An 18,218-nucleotide genomic window follows, 5' to 3' on the forward strand; every position below is an offset into this window, starting at 1 on the left:
TTGCCGTTGCTATATAGTGGTACTGGCTTAGTGCCCTCTCTTGATAACTATCTAACCAATCCAGCCCACCGCGCACCAGTAACGGGATTACACTCACTCTCAACAGAGACGGTCTAGACTACACTCTCACTATGCGAGCTCTGGGTCGCTACCCCAGATAATTTAAATGCTCACATCTGCATAGAAATAGATATTACTAGGGTAAAATAGACGTGGATGAATGTAGAAAACAGAGAACAAATATCAAATTATGGGATTCAATTTCAATTTCGCAAAGATAGATAGATTAGACAAAGAAGTGGAGATGAGGAGAATATTTGTTACCGAAAATTGGAAATTTAAAATCATAGATAGGATTAAAATTTAGCCACATACAGAAACTATTTGCTTGTAAATAAGTGAAAATATTAATATTCAAATAATAGTTATATACAGGCCACCAAACATCGATTGAATGGAAAAAGCATCCATGCAGTGAACTACCTAGAGAACATAATATCAAACAGTTTTTGTGTTTTGGTAAACTGAATTAACAAAAGGGATATTGAAGCAGAGAAGATTTTTGTTAAGAATTGGTCGAACATTGCTTCGTCAAGCAACACATTAATGAACCAACAAGGGAAAAAAATATTTTAGACTTATTGTTAACTAACAGGGAGACACCAATTAATGCCAGAAATGGGGAGTGGGCTAGGGAACAGTGCTCACAGTGATCAGATTTAGCATAGAATAAAATACATGTGCAAGAGAAAGTTCTGTTCTGGTGCCAGATTTTCAAAAATATCATTTTGATTAATTAAGGAGCTTCTTGGGAAGGATAGACTGGACAGACGTAAACATGGTAGGTGAGCTGTAACAGTACATGACACCAAATGCATAACTCTTCATTTTGGCCCGATTTTCAGATTTGGTGTTATCGCTGAAAAGGTTCGTCTTGGCTTTGCGCAGAGTTCTGCTTACTGTATTACGGCGTCTCATACTCTGCAACTCTCAACTTTGAGAGTTGTTAATCTCAAATCTCCTAATCTATTAATCTTAATCGCTTCTTGAGTGTTGTGGATATTACTCATTCCAAATTCGGAACTCATAATTTTGGGCCAAGATTGGCTTACGGTGAACAGGTTTTTTTAAATGGGAAATAGCACACCTATGAAATGGAGATGTATTTTTATAAGCCGCCAGTATTTGGGCAAGATTCTGGTTAGGTCGGACATTAGCTCTGGGTCTCCCCATTCGTTTCGACACAGGCCTCACATTGTATCATAACTATTAATCCGATATTTACGAAATTTTAAGCAGTCGTATTTTGGATGGAGTATAATGAAAAAAAAATAGTTCTTGGGCTCTAGCTCTCGTCCCAAGTCATAGTTCATCTGTATAATTTCTTAGGTATTTGACATACAGCTATGAAATTTAAAAATGTTATATGTAGTACTAATTCAAATAACATGATGTAGTTCTTGGGCTCGGCTCTAGTTCCAAGACAGTTTTTCTTTGTAATTAGCAATCATCAACTTGTAGTTCTTGTGCTCCGTTCACGTCCCAAATCATATTTTTACGTTGTATTTTCGTAAATATTAAAGCTATATACATAACTTAAAACATAGATACTTGTAACGTTCAGAATGTATTACTTACAACCATTTTCACCAGCAAACAATATGCAAGCATTATGACTGCAAACACAGTAGAAGCAATATTTAACGTGTGTGTCTCTCCCCCGCCACACTCACGAGTAGTGTCCTCTCTCACTACACGACACCTTCCTCCTCCCTCCCCTCCTCACCCTCCCCTCCCTTCTTACACCTCTACCAAGAGATGCCTCCACCCTCCCTCTGCTCCACCTGGCGTTTCCCTCCACACATCCGTCCAGCTGTCTCTCCTCCATCTCCATCTCACCTCCCATATACCACACTTTCCCTCTCCCCCCTCCCGTTCGCCTCCGTACTCCACCGGTACCCCCCCCCCCGGCCCCCACACTCTCTCCTCCCTTCCCTCTTTCTTGAGTTGAGATGGCGCGTGTGCGGGTGAAGGGAAACACCGGGTGGAGGAGGGGGAGGGTGGAGGGATCTCTTGGTAGAGGTGTAAGAAGGGAGGGAAGGGTGTTGGAGGGGAGGGAGGAGGAAGGTGTCAGTAGCGGAAATTGAGACTAGAACCGTCCCAAACCTGAGGAGAACCTCAGGGATTGAACTCGGTCAGAGTCAAAAATGGTGTGGGAGTCCGTAGAATGGGACGGGTTGCGTCGTGGGGGACGTTTTGGGTCGCAGGGGTAAAATGTAAGGGATGGGTACCGTCAGGAGGACTTTGTGGGTCATGTAGGTAACAGGGGAGGGGGAGGATAAGTATGTGGGCATGAGTACATCATCTCAAAGGTTTCCCCGGATGTTATGACGCGTGGCGTCCGGCCAGGCATCGCTTGAGAGTGTCATGTTGGGTAGGGGATGGAAGCTATGTGGATGGTGTGCAGTCATGTAGGGAGGAGGAGGAGTATGTAGGTTATGTTGTGAAGGGAGGGGGGAAGCTCCCATAACTGAGAGGATATCAATGACATCCATTAGTTCCCCCTACAGGAGGCCGGAAGTGTTGAGGGGGGTATGAGAGAGCAGCCTCTTGCGGATGTGATCCATTAGCCTTAATCGTTTTTCAATGTCTTCAGAGAGGTCTGGGAGATGTTCACCCCAACAGGCCTCTCCCACCACTGCGGATTCGTTAAGGAGGGGCGTTGTTCTTACTTCCGCAAGCTGGCCCTCACCTGCCAACCATCATTCACTTCTCATTTGACCGGGATCGTTTCCCTCCACACACACTCAAACGCGCCGTTAGTTTGTTGCGAGTCTTCATTCACTACACACACACACCATACAGTTCCGCGTCATGGAAAGACGAACCTTAACAGCCTGCATGAAATGCGGTGTGTTCTATATTCCATCACCAAATCAACTATGTCGTCTTCAGTGCACAAGCTGTGAAAAACTGCCCCTAGGCCATTACGACATCAAATGCAAGCGATGTCAGCAGATTTTCTGCGATAACCGTGAGTGTTATTCTTATTTAATATTCCACAGTTCATTTTATGGCATCCACAGGTGAAATATCGGGTGTGTAAACTATTATCTCTCTCTTATAGTGTGTGAATATTTACTCATTCGGGCTATTACATTCCACACACTTAAATATGTTCTTTTCAATTTCAGTTTACAAAACCGTGAAGTGTCCTTACTGCTCACCTGCCTCTTAAGGAGGTCATCGTCGGAATGAAGCTTCTCATAAACGTAGGAATCATATATAAATGTACTTCGTATCTGTATTACATCCACTTGCAAGCAAACACAAGTATAATAATATTTTCCCATTGTGACGGTGTTCCCCCCCTTATATTTCTCCCACGCCTGCTGTAAGAGTCATGTCCACTTTACCCGAGCGTTCTCTACGTCGCAGGCAACAGTTTGATATATGTGGGAGAATGTAGTGTTCTCGATGTGCCGAGAAATTGATAAAAGAAGAGTATTTTGGCCTGTGGTTTAGGCCCTTTAGGAAGCCAATATGGCGCTGGCTCTTCTGTTTTGCCGCCAAAACTGTGTGCCGTCAGTGACACCAGATTGGTCACCGACAGCGACGTGGCACAGGGAGCCAATGAAAACCTCCCATGGCGAATATGACGTTGCGAAGGAAAGGGGGTCCGGTCATCGCGCCGCGCTGGCGCCATCAGTCTAAGACAGCACGTCAAGGAGGTCGGACGTGCGCTGGGGGGTCCTGTCAGTTGGACAGTTTACCCCGTCTCCGGAGGACTTACGCATCACCCGTGGTCTGCCATCACCTGTGGGATCTTCCTTCGTTCATGTGTTGGACCAGAGAAGGAATTGACAGAATATTGAGCAACAAGTGCTCCAGGAACAGGTGTTGTGCAAGAGTGGAGTCTAGGCAGCGACGTATGCGACGGCTGATAGCTTCACAGTGATGACGTAGTGGCTGGGCCAATCCTCCGGAGGGAATCAGTCTGACACGACACGTCAAGGTGGGCGGATGTGTGAAGGTTGATCCTGTCAATCTGGCAGTAATACGCCACTCCCGTGGATCTTACGCGTCACCCGTAGTCTGCAAGTACGCCAGAGGTCTTCCTTCATTCCATGTGTGGACCGAAGAGGGAATTGACGGAATATTGAGCATCAAGTGCTCCAGGATCGGGTGCTCTGCAGGTGGAGTCTAGGCAGTATCGTCTGGGACGTCTGATAGCTTCACAGTGACGACGTAGCGGCTGGGCCAATCCACTGGGAAGCAGTGAAGAAGACACTAATCGGGAATCCGAACGACTGCAGCCGAGACGTAGGCAGGCAGCCGTAGCTGGGAGGAGAAGTTGACGGTCGGGAGACCGACTCCAACCCTACAAGAAGTCGAGGAGGAGCACGGACCTGCAGTGAAAAGGCACGGAGACGACGCGCTTATGATGGGACGTTGATTGAGTTCCTGGAGGACACGACAGGGTGTGTGTGGGGGCGTTCCCTACACGAGGCAGGAGCCTGGACCAGGAGCTACAACTCAACTCTCACCGGAGGATAGGTGGAAGTAGGTGATTCTAGTTTCCCTCCCAATTCCCCTTTAGTCAGCTATATTATTTAGCCAGAGTATTTTGTATGTCGTGAGCAAGGCTCACCTATGTCACAGTAAGGCACCAGTGTGCAGAGTGGGACTATATAGAGTACTCACGAAATTTATTACTATTATTGGTGTGTGCAGGCACCCGGAGTAATTGATGAATTTACTGTGTTGATAATGTCTTTCATGAGACTTTAATATGATCAGTTATTGAGAGAGTATATATATATAAATATGCCAGTATTTGGAGTTAGGCTATGTGCCCAGTAACTATGTTATTACCATTATTGATGTCTATGATTCATCCATATATATATATATATATACATATATATATATATATATATATATATATATATATATATATATATATATATATATATATATATATATATATATATACATATATATATATATATATATATATATATATATATATATATATATATATATATATATATATATATATATATACATATATATATATATATATATATATATATATATATATATATATATATATATATATATATATATATATATATATTGGTGTATACTGGCAGCAGGTTTTCTTTCAAACATGTTTCATTGAATATGACCGCATATTCTGTATTTATTATTTTCTGGTTTGGGGCTTCTATCCCTCTAACTATTTTCTTAGCATCAGGGCTTAATTGAAATAGGAGTTCTCCAAAACTCATTTTCGTACTTTTAAGGTGAAGAAAAGAAGTGATTTACTATAGAGTGTATTACACTTATTTGTATAATTTGCACGACGTTTCGAACCTCCATGGTTCATTCTCAAGTGAACAGATCTTACAATACTAGTTGATTTTATACCCGCATTAGGTCAGGTGATAATACAATGAAGGTGAAAACATGGGGGGATACATAAGGGATAAACATAGGGGCTGCAGAAGGCTTATTGGCCCATACGAGGCATCTCCTATCTAAACACAAAGATTAATCCAGTGTAATTGGCCTGTTATGTTGGACATTGTCTTCTGTGTTGGCATCGATATGTTCTTGTCTTGTCCTTACTCTCATGGTGGGTAGAGTAAATAGTTCCGTGATTTGGGTGTTCATGGTAGGTCGCTCTATTCTTATGTGAATTGCCTCAAGAATTTGTAATCTTCTTGAATCTTGGGTTTTGTCTATTATGCAAGTATTCTTGTTCAACATTTCTCTTGTTAGAGTAATGTCATGGGCTTGTCTCATGTGATTCCTAGGGGCACCAGATTGAAGATGGCATGTCAAACGCCTCGTCAGCTTGGTCGACGTCATACCTATGTACTTACATTGAAGGTTACATCCTTCGTGGGGGCAAGTGTACATGTATACAACGCTTGACTGCTGTAGAGGGTTCTCCGTCGGCTTCGGGCTGTTTTTGATAAGGAGTTCGGAAGTCTTCTTGGTTTTGTAGAATATTATCAGGTTTATGTTTTGGTTAGGAGTAGTGCTTTTTACTCCTTTACGGATTATTTCTTTCATTATTCTTTCCTCTTTTATATGTTCACTGTGCATGGTTGATTTGTAATATAATTTTATTGGGGGTGTTGTGGTTTCTGTTCTAGGTTCTGAATTATACCAACGGTCCAAGTGTCTTCTTATAGCAGCGTTTATTTCCGCGTTGCTATATCCGTTGTTCACCAATACCTGAGTTACTCTTTCAAACTCTCTACTCACGTTGCTCCATTCAGAGCAGTGGGTAAGCGCTCGACGAATATAAGCATTGAGAACACTGGCTTTGTATCTTTGGGGGCACTCACTTCTACCGTTCAGGCATAATCCTATGTTGGTGGGCTTGGTATATACGTTGGTGCTTAAAGAGGTTCCTGTTTTTGTTATTAGTACATCCAAGAATGGCAGACTGTTATTTTCACTATTTTCATGTGTAAATCGGAGTACTGACTCTCTCTCTAGGTGTCTTTTTAGGTCAATTAGTTCATCTGAGTCTTTTACTATTACGAATATGTCATCTACAGAACGGCAGTATACAGTTGGTTTTTGTCTGCTACTGAAGACCCTATCTTCGATGGTTCCCATATAAAAATTAGCAAATAAAACTCCTAAGGGGGAGCCCATTGCTACTCCGTCTATTTGTAAATACATGTCTCCTTGTGGACTGATGAAAGGGGCTTCCTTTGTACATGCTTCGAGAAGACTTTTCAAGTGTGGCTCAGGTATGTCTAATTTGGGGGTGCTCTCGTCTCTGTATACTCTGTCCAGTATCATTCCTATGGTTGTGTCGACTGGGACGTTGGTAAAAAGGGATTCAACGTCCAGGGAAGCGATGATTCCATCGGGCTGGGTAGATTTGATCAATTCTAGGAAATCTGCTGATGATTGTAGACTAAACTTACTTGGAGTGTATGGAGTTAGGAGTTCATTAAGTTTCTTTGCCAGGTGATAAGTTGGGGTTGGTATTTGGCTGATTATAGGGCGTAGTGGGTTACCTGGTTTATGCGTCTTAACATTGCCGTAGGCATATCCTAAGCCATAGTCGCCTTGAAGTTTATTGAAATGCACACTACCTTTCTTTGCGTTGATTGCTGTAATTGTTTTGTTTACTTTCCGCTTAAGGTCTTCTACGGGGTTCCTCGTGATTCGTTGAAATTTGGAGTCGTCACTTAGGATGTCGCTAATTTTGTTCATGTATTCATGGGTAGGAATCAATACATATGCTGCTGTTTTGTCGGCTTTTCTTATTGTTACGTCTTTCAGATTTTTTAGTTGTTTCGCTGCTTCTTTGAGTCGTGGGGTTAAGATTGTAGATGAATATGTTCCTCGTTTTTTCCCTGCTTCTGCAAGTAGTTCAGCTGATAATATTCTACAAAACCAAGAAGACTTCCGAACTCCTTATCAAAAACAGCCCGAAGCCGACGGAGAACCCTCTACAGCAGTCAAGCGTTGTATACATGTACACTTGCCCCCACGAAGGATGTAACCTTCAATGTAAGTACATAGGTATGACGTCGACCAAGCTGACGAGGCGTTTGACATGCCATCTTCAATCTGGTGCCCCTAGGAATCACATGAGACAAGCCCATGACATTACTCTAACAAGAGAAATGTTGAACAAGAATACTTGCATAATAGACAAAACCCAAGATTCAAGAAGATTACAAATTCTTGAGGCAATTCACATAAGAATAGAGCGGCCTACCATGAACACCCAAATCACGGAACTATTTACTCTACCCACCATGAGAGTAAGGACAAGACAAGAACATATCGATGCCAACACAGAAGACAATGTCCAACATAACAGGCCAATTACACTGGATTAATCTTTGTGTTTAGATAGGAGATGCCTCGTATGGGCCAATAAGCCTTCTGCAGCCCCTATGTTTATCCCTTATGTATCCCCCCATGTTTTCACCTTCATTGTATTATCACCTGACCTAATGCGGGTATAAAATCAACTAGTATTGTAAGATCTGTTCACTTGAGAATGAACCATGGAGGTTCGAAACGTCGTGCAAATTATACAAATAAGTGTAATACACTCTATAGTAAATCACTTCTTTTCTTCACCTTAAAAGTACGAAAATGAGTTTTGGAGAACTCCTATTTCAATTAAGCCCTGATGCTAAGAAAATAGTTAGAGGGATAGAAGCCCTAAACCAGAAAATAATAAATACAGAATATGCAGTCATATTCAATGAAACATATATATATATATATATATATATATATATATATATATATATATATATATATATATATATATATATATATATATATATATATATATATATAAGTCTATGCTTGTGTACTGAATAATCATTCATGTGTGTAGTGATTAATTGTGTTATCGCCCACGAAAGGAATTACTGAGAACTCCAGTGATATATACTTGCATACATTATCATTAAATGAAGGGCAGTGTATAATACCATGATAGTGAATTATTGCATCCATTAATATAGAAATGTTTGATTGAGCTCAAGATCAGTGCAGCGAAGTATTTACATGCTATTGTCGCGAATATTGTGTGTTCGAGCTTCTAGTGATTTTTGAGAATTTAAACAAAACAGGCGCATCACGCCCCAGGCAAGCAAGTACACGAACATTCGCGCGGTGGGAGCCGCCCAGCTGATTTTGACATTGACGTGAGGGGGAGCATTGCCAGCTTGGCGAGTTCATGATTATATGTGGGAACGAGCGACTTCCGCCTGAAACAGCCGTTTGCTTATTGATATAATCTTGTGATGTCTTTGAATGAGTTTTAAGTAAAATACAAAATACCTTGGTGTTTATATCATCCCCTCCATATTTCTTGTGGCTATATAATACCTGAAAGGAAAGAGTGACAGAAATAAATACCTGCCTGATATCAGATCTATTGAGTGTGTCCTTGCCACTGCTACCACAATTCAACAAAACCACTGACGTGTTACTGGACACGGGAAACACCAGTTGGCGACCTTGTGGTTAGTAGTAGAGCCGTGTGTCGGGGCGGGCACACAAGCTGTAGAGAGTACGAGCTGTGTTCCCACTTATTCTCGATCAGAGGCCGGTTGGGATTGACTGGGATACTCTCCTGGCATACAGTGGCGCCGCGAGGATAGAGTGAAGACCCGCAGGGTTACGGTGAGGACATTGAGTAGACTGTTACTCGCCCCTCTCTTAATGAGGTGAACCCCAACACCATTCACCCATGCTGAATATCATTTTGTTCCATTTCAAGTTATAATCCATACCTCGATCAACGGAGGGAACAGATAGACATCATCGAGTCTGTATCTCATCCGTCCCATACCCAGCTAAGGAGAGCAGATGTCACTCGCGGGCATCCCCCGCCCCTTCAACAAGGGGCGGCAGTGCCGCCAGATGGAGGGCTATGAGACAATATCACGCCCAGTTAACACAACATTAAGGATTCATAGCCTCTCACCTGCTCAACCCCCACACCAGGACATAAGTAAGTTATTACTGTCTTATTTCAGCCTATTTCCTAAACATATTAATTCCCACTAGTCTGTTCCCTCACCTCAATATATATATATATATATATATATATATATATATATATATATATATATATATATATATATATATATATATATATATATATATATAGATATATATATATATACATATATATATATATATATATATATATATATATATATAAGTATATATATATATATATATATATATATATATATATATATATATATATATATAAGTATATATATATATATATATATATATATATATATAAATATATATATATATATATATATATATATATATATATATATATATAAATATATATATATATATATATATATATATATATATATATATATATATATATATATATATATATGCTTTCATTCTTTCTAGAGATAATATGTTTTTCTTTTTTTTTTTTTGCAGATGCTACACCTCTGTGCATAGATTTGGTATCCAGCAGCGCTGAGAGCGACAGTGAGAGTGACACACCCAACTCAGCAGAGTGGACATTACCCATATCTGGCTCGCACCCCTCAGCTCACAGGGAGGGGAGGGGTCGTTCACGCACTCAATCCCCCGTTCCTCCCCCAGCCCCATACCCCAATCAGTCAGCGACTGCTGCAGCAGCAGCAGCAGTGGGAGAACACTACCGTTAACAACAGCATCACAGTCCGTGAGAATAGTCTTGACTCAGACGACAGCTCAGCTTACCTTGATCTTGACTCGTCAGCGTCTGACAATTCTGACTGGTTAGCACCATCTGGTGCTAACCAGTCAGAATAGCTGCCTTCTGCAAAGGCTGAATAGCTGCAAAGGCCTTCGATAAATGTGACCATGGCGTGATAGCACACAAAATGAAGTCAATGGGAATAACCGGTAAAGTAGGACGCTGGATACTCAGTTTTCTGTCAAACAGGACTCAGCGAGTAACTGTCAACCATATAAAATCTAGTCCAAGTGCAGTGAAAAGCTCTTTTACCTCAGGGTACAGTCCTTGCACCACTGCTTTTCCTTATTCTCATATCAGATATAGACAAAAATACAAGTCACAGCTTCGTATCATCCTTTGCAGATGACACAAAAATCAGTATGAAAATTACCTCGGCTGAGGACATTGAAAAACTTCAAGCTGATATTAATAAAGTTTTCGACTGGGCATCAGAAAATAACATGATGTTTAACAGTGATAAATTCCAGGTACTCAGGTACGGTAAAAATGAGGACCTTAAACATAATACAGAGTACAAAACACAATCAAATGTACCCATAGTAGGAAAACAGCATGTAAAGGATTTGGGAATAATAATGTCGGACGACCTAACGTTTAAGGAGCATAACCAAGCAAATATTGCGACAGCCAGAAAAATGATAGGATGGATTACGAGAACTTTCAAATCCAGGGATCCCATCACAATGGTTGTACTCTTCAAGGCACTTGTGTTGTCCCGTCTTGAGTACTGCTCAGTACTCACTTCCCCCTTCAAAGCAGGAGAGATTGCTGAAATAGAGGGAATACAGAGAACATATACGGCACGCATAGACGCAATAAAGCACCTAAATTATTGGGATCGTCTCAAAGCCCTCCAAATGTACTCACTAGAAAGAAGACGAGAGAGATATCAAATAATATACACCTGGAAGATACTGGAGGGCCAAGTACCAAATCTACACAGTAAAATAACAACGTACTGGAGTGAACGACATGGAAGAAAATGTAGAATAGAACCAATGAAGAGCAGAGGTGCCATAGGCACAATCAGAGAACACTGTATAAACATCAGAGGTCCGCGGTTGTTCAACGTCCTCCCAGCAAGCATAAGAAATATTGCCGGAACAACCGTGGACATTTTCAAGAGGAAACTAGATTTATTCCTCCAAGGAGTGCCGGACCAACCGGGCTGTGGTGGGTATGTGGGCCTGCAGGCCGCTCCAAGCAACAGCCTGGTGGACCAAACTCTCACAAGTCGAGCCTGGCCTCGGGCCGGGCTTGGGGAGTAGAAGAACTCCCAGAACCCCATCAACCAGGTATCAACCAGGTATCAACCAGCTGTAATAGCTATTCAAATGCAAATAATATACAAATATACAAATAATATACAATATACAAATGGTGTAATAGCTGACCATGCAGTCTCACCCATTCATCTCGGAGGGGGTCTATCACCACCCCCTACCCCCCCCTAGCCCTCTCCCATCACCCCCACCAGCGCTCCCTCCCTCTCCCCCCCCACCTGCGCTAGAAATTCAACCTGCTGGATCGAATTGATAGCTATAATGGCGGCTATGTTCGGCTTTCATTCTCCATACCAGAGCATGTTAACACCTCTCCAGGACTCTATCTGAGAACATACAGTGAATTTTTCATTAATGAGATTTGATCTCTTTTCTCCCCACAACACCCATCACTCCTAATTTACCCAGACATCACTCTAATTGTGCGGAATTTAAATGTACAACAAGATGGCGAGGAGGAGAATCTTTTGGATCCTATAAATAACGACGGCTTTCCCATACGAGGTGAGGGGCGAACAATAACTCGAGAGGAGGTAGATACACTTATTGATTTTTGGGCGGACGAATTGACAGGGAAAATATCCCAATATCTGGAAGAGAGAGAGGGCTCCAATGTCTTCGTTGAGCGGCTCACCGGGTTTTACATTAACTGTGGTCAGACTGAACATCCAATAAGATTAGGCTCGCATGTAGACTATCCTGAAGGCTTGCGTGGAAAAAAATTGGTTTTCAATCCAGAGGGAGAGGCTGATATTTGCCTTATGCAATGTGTTGCTGCTTATAAATGTTTAGCTAAGGGGATGCATCTAGATAATATTCGTAAACGGTGTGGAGAAGCGAGATGGTGTCTCAGACACATTAATTGGCCAGCAGATGTCAATTCTGCAGTAACATTCGTGGATATTCACAAGGTAGAGAAAATTAATAAAGTCAGTATATTCATCTATTCACTAGAAAGAGATGAAAATGCTAGACGACAGCGACACTACATTACACTAGCTAGGAAGGGAAGAGGGGGATATACAGATGTCGTACCATTGCTGATGTTGGAAGCTCAACACTTAGTATTAATTAAGGATTTTAACCAATATGTGTGCAATATTAACTCCCACCCCTAAAAGTTCCCTTCACACCACAGCTTTTGTCATTGTTGTTCGATATCACTCCCAGCTGATTGCATGCAGAGTCATGAAAGTACATGCAAAGTATATCAGACTCTCATATTTTACCCACCAAAGAGGAAGATTACTTTCCGTAACTCTGGGCGGGGATATGGTCCTAGTCACATGTGCTTTTATGACTTTGAGTGCATGTTAGATTGCCCAATCCCTAAGGGAATGATAGAATCACGTCACAAAACAGTGGCGTATGCGTACATCATCATTGACAGACAGATGAATATTGTTGAGAATGACACTTATTTGGGTAAAGATGCAGTCAATCACTTTATAACCACGCTAGAAGCGTCATGGGCTAGAATCAAGAAGGGGTTAGTATCCTATGAACTTCACATGTCCCAGCAACAGCAGGCGATATTTGAGACAAAAACAGCCTGTGAACTCTGTGATGAACCTTATAACAGGGAAGATGTAATCAAAGTCCGGTATCACGACCACACAGTAAGATTCCACAATTATCAAGCAGCTTACTGTGATAGATGTAATTTACAGTGTATAAATTCATACAAGTTCCTATACACTTTCTCCCACAACGCTTCCTATGATTTAGGAGTAATCGTAAACGAGATGAGAGATAGACCAGGGAGTGAAATAGATATATTAGCTAAGGATGGATTTAAATTTATGAAAGTTGATGTAAACAACTTAAGATTTTTGGATAGCTTAGCCCTTCTCAACGGCTCGCTAGGAAGAATAGCTAAGGATTATATTGATAGTGGGAAACCTACCACATTCACTTTGGCTATGTTAAAAGGTGTAAATAAAGCGGCCATCCCAAAACTGCTCCAGGGTAAACAATCATTCTGCTATGATTATTTATCCTCTATGTCTGTGTTAGATGAACCACACCTTCCTTCTCGCGATAAGTTTTACAATACACTAAAAGACGAAGAGTTGTCAGAAAAAGATTACAAACAAGCCTTAGAAATTTTTGATTTGGCTAAATGTCGCAACATAGGGGAGTATCTACTCCTTTACCTCAAAGTGGACACAGGTTTGCTAGCTGATGCGTTCACAGTCTGGCGAGATACCATGCTTGCTCTCTACAAATTAGACATTTCCCACTACATTTCTTTACCCTCATTTGCTTGGGATGCATTCTTGCTTAAATCGAAAGTTGAACTTGATGCTGTGTCAGACCCATTGTTATATGATTTACTTCGTCGGAATCTCCGAGGCGGGTTCACCAGTGTGACGAGACAGTACACGAATGTGGAGAACCAGCATACAGGCTTAGATCTAAGGGAAGATAGTAGCTACATCATTTACCTCGATTTTAATAGCCTTTACGGGGCGTGAATGACTGAACTGCTTCCTTGTGGCGGGATTCGGAAACTGACACACAATGAGCGTGACGTGCTGCTAGGCTTGGAGAATATCCCATGTGACGGGTCCAAGGGATATTGGGTGTTGTGTGATACACTGCAGGTCCGACCGGAGGTAGCTAGGTATACAGATGAACTGCCCCTAGTTCTTTCCCATACTTGCATTACCGAGGATCACATTTCACCCTACAGTAAGAATATTCTTACAGAAGAAAGTCGCGGTCTGCCTAAAAACAACACTAAATTAATTGCTTCTCACTTTCCTCAGAAAGACTACCTGGTTAGTCTGGACTTGTTACAGTTACTCATACGCGTTGGATTAGAAGTTGCTAAAGTTCACGACATCTACGAATTCCAGCAGGAGAGCTACCTTAAAGACGTCATTGAAACCAATGTTCGTGAACGTGCCAGTACCAAATGTGCGATAAAAAAAAAAAGACTTTCAAACTCGTATCAAACTCTATATATGGAAAGAGTCTCACAGATGTATCTAAATATGGGAACAAACACTATTTGGTCACAGATCGTAGACATTTCCTAAAACATGCTCGAAACCCGTTCTTCAAGCGGAGTCTTTTGTTAAGTAAGGATCGTGTGATATGTACTATCAAGCAGAAGTCTCTCCTAGTCAACACTCCTACGTATCTGGGTTATCATATACTTCAAATTGCTAAGAGGCGTCTCTATGAGTTCTGGTATGATGTTGTCAAACCTGCGTATGGCGATAAAGCGAGTCTGTTATATACAGACACAGACTCTTTTATCATTAAACTGGACTGTCAGGATGTGTTTGAAGAGTTGAATAAGTCTCCTCTCTTCGACTGTATGGATTTTAGTAATTTTAATGACACACATCCATCCTCCTCTAAAGCGCGAGAAGGTGAACTAGGATTGCTCAAGTCTGAAACAGGCTCTAAGATTATTAACCAGTTAATTGCTCTCAGACCTAAAACATATTCGTTCACCATGCATGATGGGGAACACACTTGTAAGTGTAAGGACGTACCATACCACTTACAAGAGAAACTCTCACACGACTTGTTTCAGCACACTCTTGAAACAAACAGTTCAATCAGGTATGTGTCAAGATCTATACGCAACGTGCAAGGAAAGATTTGTACATGTCACAGTACCTGCAGAGGTTTGTCAGCATTGGACGATAAACGTTATATTTTAAGCCCCACACAGTCCCTAGCGTATGGTCATCCTGATATTCCCAATAACAATGATGATGAGATGGATGTAGAAGTGGGAGAGGAGGAGATGGAAGAATTGTTTATGGAAGAGGAAGTGGTAGTAGAGCAAGCACAGAGACTCTACCCAATATTCCGCCCCTGGAGCAAACGCGATGCTGCAGCTCAGAAACTATTCAACCCTCGCTAGATTTTATGTTGTACAATTGTTAGTTAGTATTAAGGTGGATGCCTCATATGACTAGAACTATTTATACTAAATGAATAGGATGTTTAATATTATTGTTTGTGAACTGTAAGAACTATGATTAGTTTTAAAAATGTTGTTGCTGTACATAAAATATGTGAATAAACACCTGTAAATGACTATGTTTGTATAAATACCACCTCATTTCCTTAGTTTTTAGTAGTCTTAACGAAGCATTAATCATGGACAGTTCCTATGATATAATCCATGAGGAACATCTAGATATTTTCAGAGAACCATCTCGTGTTATTATTGCTGGTTATTCAAACAGCGGAAAATCCTACTTGTGCAGTAAACTTGTAAGGAAGTATCAGCACAAGTTCTCAATAATTATATACGGAGGAGGTTACTCTGAATTACGATCAGATCCACAAATTAAAGGGAAGCTGATCGAGCATTCAACCATTATTGATCCTGTGGAAGAGGGAGTGGATAATGACTCGCATATCTTAGTAATCTATGATGACCTTTTTACAGAGTCTGCGAATTAAAAAATCGTATCAGACATGTTTACTAAAGGCTGTCATTTCATGGTTTCCGTCATATTGATTACTGAAAATATATTTTTTCCTGGTAAATATTCGAGTAATATTAGTTTAAATGCTTCTCATTTCATATTGGTTAAATCACGAGACCTGTCACAAATTGAAACACTCGGACGACAAATATTTGGGAAAGTGGATTCAAAGAAATTTGTAGAGTTATATAAGCAAGTTATTGGCCAACCCTACGGCTATTTGCTAGTAGATCTGGGGTCGAACACTCCATCTACTATAACATTACGCGGTAATATTGTTCACGAACCGCCCTATGGGATAGTTTACCAATGGTGAGCAAGAAAGATGTACTGGAACGAGTATATAATGACCCCTCATCTAGCGGGGGGCTTGGAGGGGTACAGAGGTTGTATAAGGCCGCCAAATTAATTAACTCTAGTATAACTCTAGCCGATGTAAAGGACTATCTGAAAAGCTCTGACTCCTATACGTTGCATTATTTACAACCACATAAATTCCCTCGGCGTCGGGTGTTAAGCCCTAAACAACGACTATTTCAAGCTATAGACTTGGCCGAGATGAGTTTATTGGACAAACATAATGACGGAGTGAAATATTTACTCGTATGTGTAGATATTTTCTCCAGGTACGCCCAAATAGTACCCTTACGCGTCAAGGACGGGAAAAGTACCAGTAAAGCTCTGGCTTTAATTCTAGATTCATCTCATTCTCAGGGAGTGCGCAAAATTAATTCTGATCGAGGTGGAGAATTTTATAACGCCACTTTGAAAAAAAAGCTGGCAGCAAGGAAAGTACAGTTATATAGTGTATTTTCTCAGGAGACTAAAGCTTCAATCGCTGAGCGGTTCATACGTACTTTAAAAGGTAAACTTTACAAGTTTATGACGGCGCACAACACTTTAAAATACATGCAGGCTCTACCAGATATTGTGAAAACATATAATTTAACCCCACACAGAGGATTGAAGGGGAAGACACCCACAGAGGTGCACGCTCTATCCTCGCCCAGCGAACACGCCAAACAATTTGATTTAATGTATAAAAGCCCGAGCAAATCAAAGAGAACTGTCATTCCTCGATTGAGTGTTGGTGATACAGTACGCATCACTCTATCTGATCACATTTCCAAGTTTAAGAAAGGGTTTAAGCAGCAGAACACCCGAGAGATATTTACAGTTACACGTATTGATCGGAGACAACACATCCCTTTATACTTTCTAAAAGATCTGAATGGGGAAGAAAATGATGGTGGCTTCTATAAACAAGAATTAACACCCACACATTTGCCTCACACCTTTAATATTGAAAAGGTAGTTGGCCAACGCAGAGTCTCTGGCAAGCTTCAGTTTAAAGTTAGGTACGCAGGTTATGATCGATCATTCGATCAATGGATTGATGCTGCTGAGATATTACATTTATAATGAAGAAGCCCTTAGTTTATAAATACAAGGAATTGATCCAACTATTATCAAAACTTCAGTATTCCTCGAGAAAACAGTTGATTGAAAAATTGAAGAAACCACATATAAATTGTTTATCAGAAATTTTTAATAACTTTTAAAAAAAAAAATTGCGTGTGCCTGACAAGGTTGTTAAAAAGTTGAAAAAATATAAATTGCTTATTCGGTCACTAGCCTGTAAGAAACCTTCTGTGTCAACTAAGAAACAGATATTAACCAGCAAACGAGGAGGCAGTATTTTATCCATTATTTTGCCGATTGAGGCTAGTTTAATTACACGGTTGTTCAGTAAGTAAAGTAAAATGAAAGCCTTTTATCTCGTACCGCGTAAAATATTGGACAACCGGAAAGCTGCACACAGCCCTGCTTACCCCACTGTGAAAGCTGCTGCTCGTCATCTTACTGTCAAACCACCTCCTCCTCCTCAGTTGCATACCAACCCTTCCATAAAACATTTAATAGATTTGAAATTGAAAGTGCGAGATCATGAATATGCAAGATCCTTGCTAAACCATTATGATGCTACTGGAATCGTTCGTTGGGATCTGAATGGAAATGTATTGGCTCCAGTAACTGGCATACATATAATTAACGACATTATACATAAAATGACTGTGCTTAAATATATTTTTTTACCGGATAAATTGCCCATTGCTCAACTGTTTTTCACACTAACTTCTACACCACGAGATTTATTCCGTAATACCACGGCAAGCAGTCAAGTGT

At 40.8% G+C, this 18,218-nt stretch overlaps 1 protein-coding gene across 1 annotated transcript in view; it reads right to left on the reverse strand.

Moving 5' to 3' along the window:
* Positions 1-18,218, reverse strand: part of LOC123760680 (deoxynucleoside triphosphate triphosphohydrolase SAMHD1-like) — a 277,020-nt gene that overhangs the window by 16,453 nt on the left and 242,349 nt on the right. The gene's annotated exons all lie outside the window — the stretch shown is intronic.

Source organism: Procambarus clarkii, chromosome 21 (assembly GCF_040958095.1).
Source record: "Procambarus clarkii isolate CNS0578487 chromosome 21, FALCON_Pclarkii_2.0, whole genome shotgun sequence".
NCBI lineage: Eukaryota > Metazoa > Arthropoda > Malacostraca > Decapoda > Cambaridae > Procambarus > Procambarus clarkii.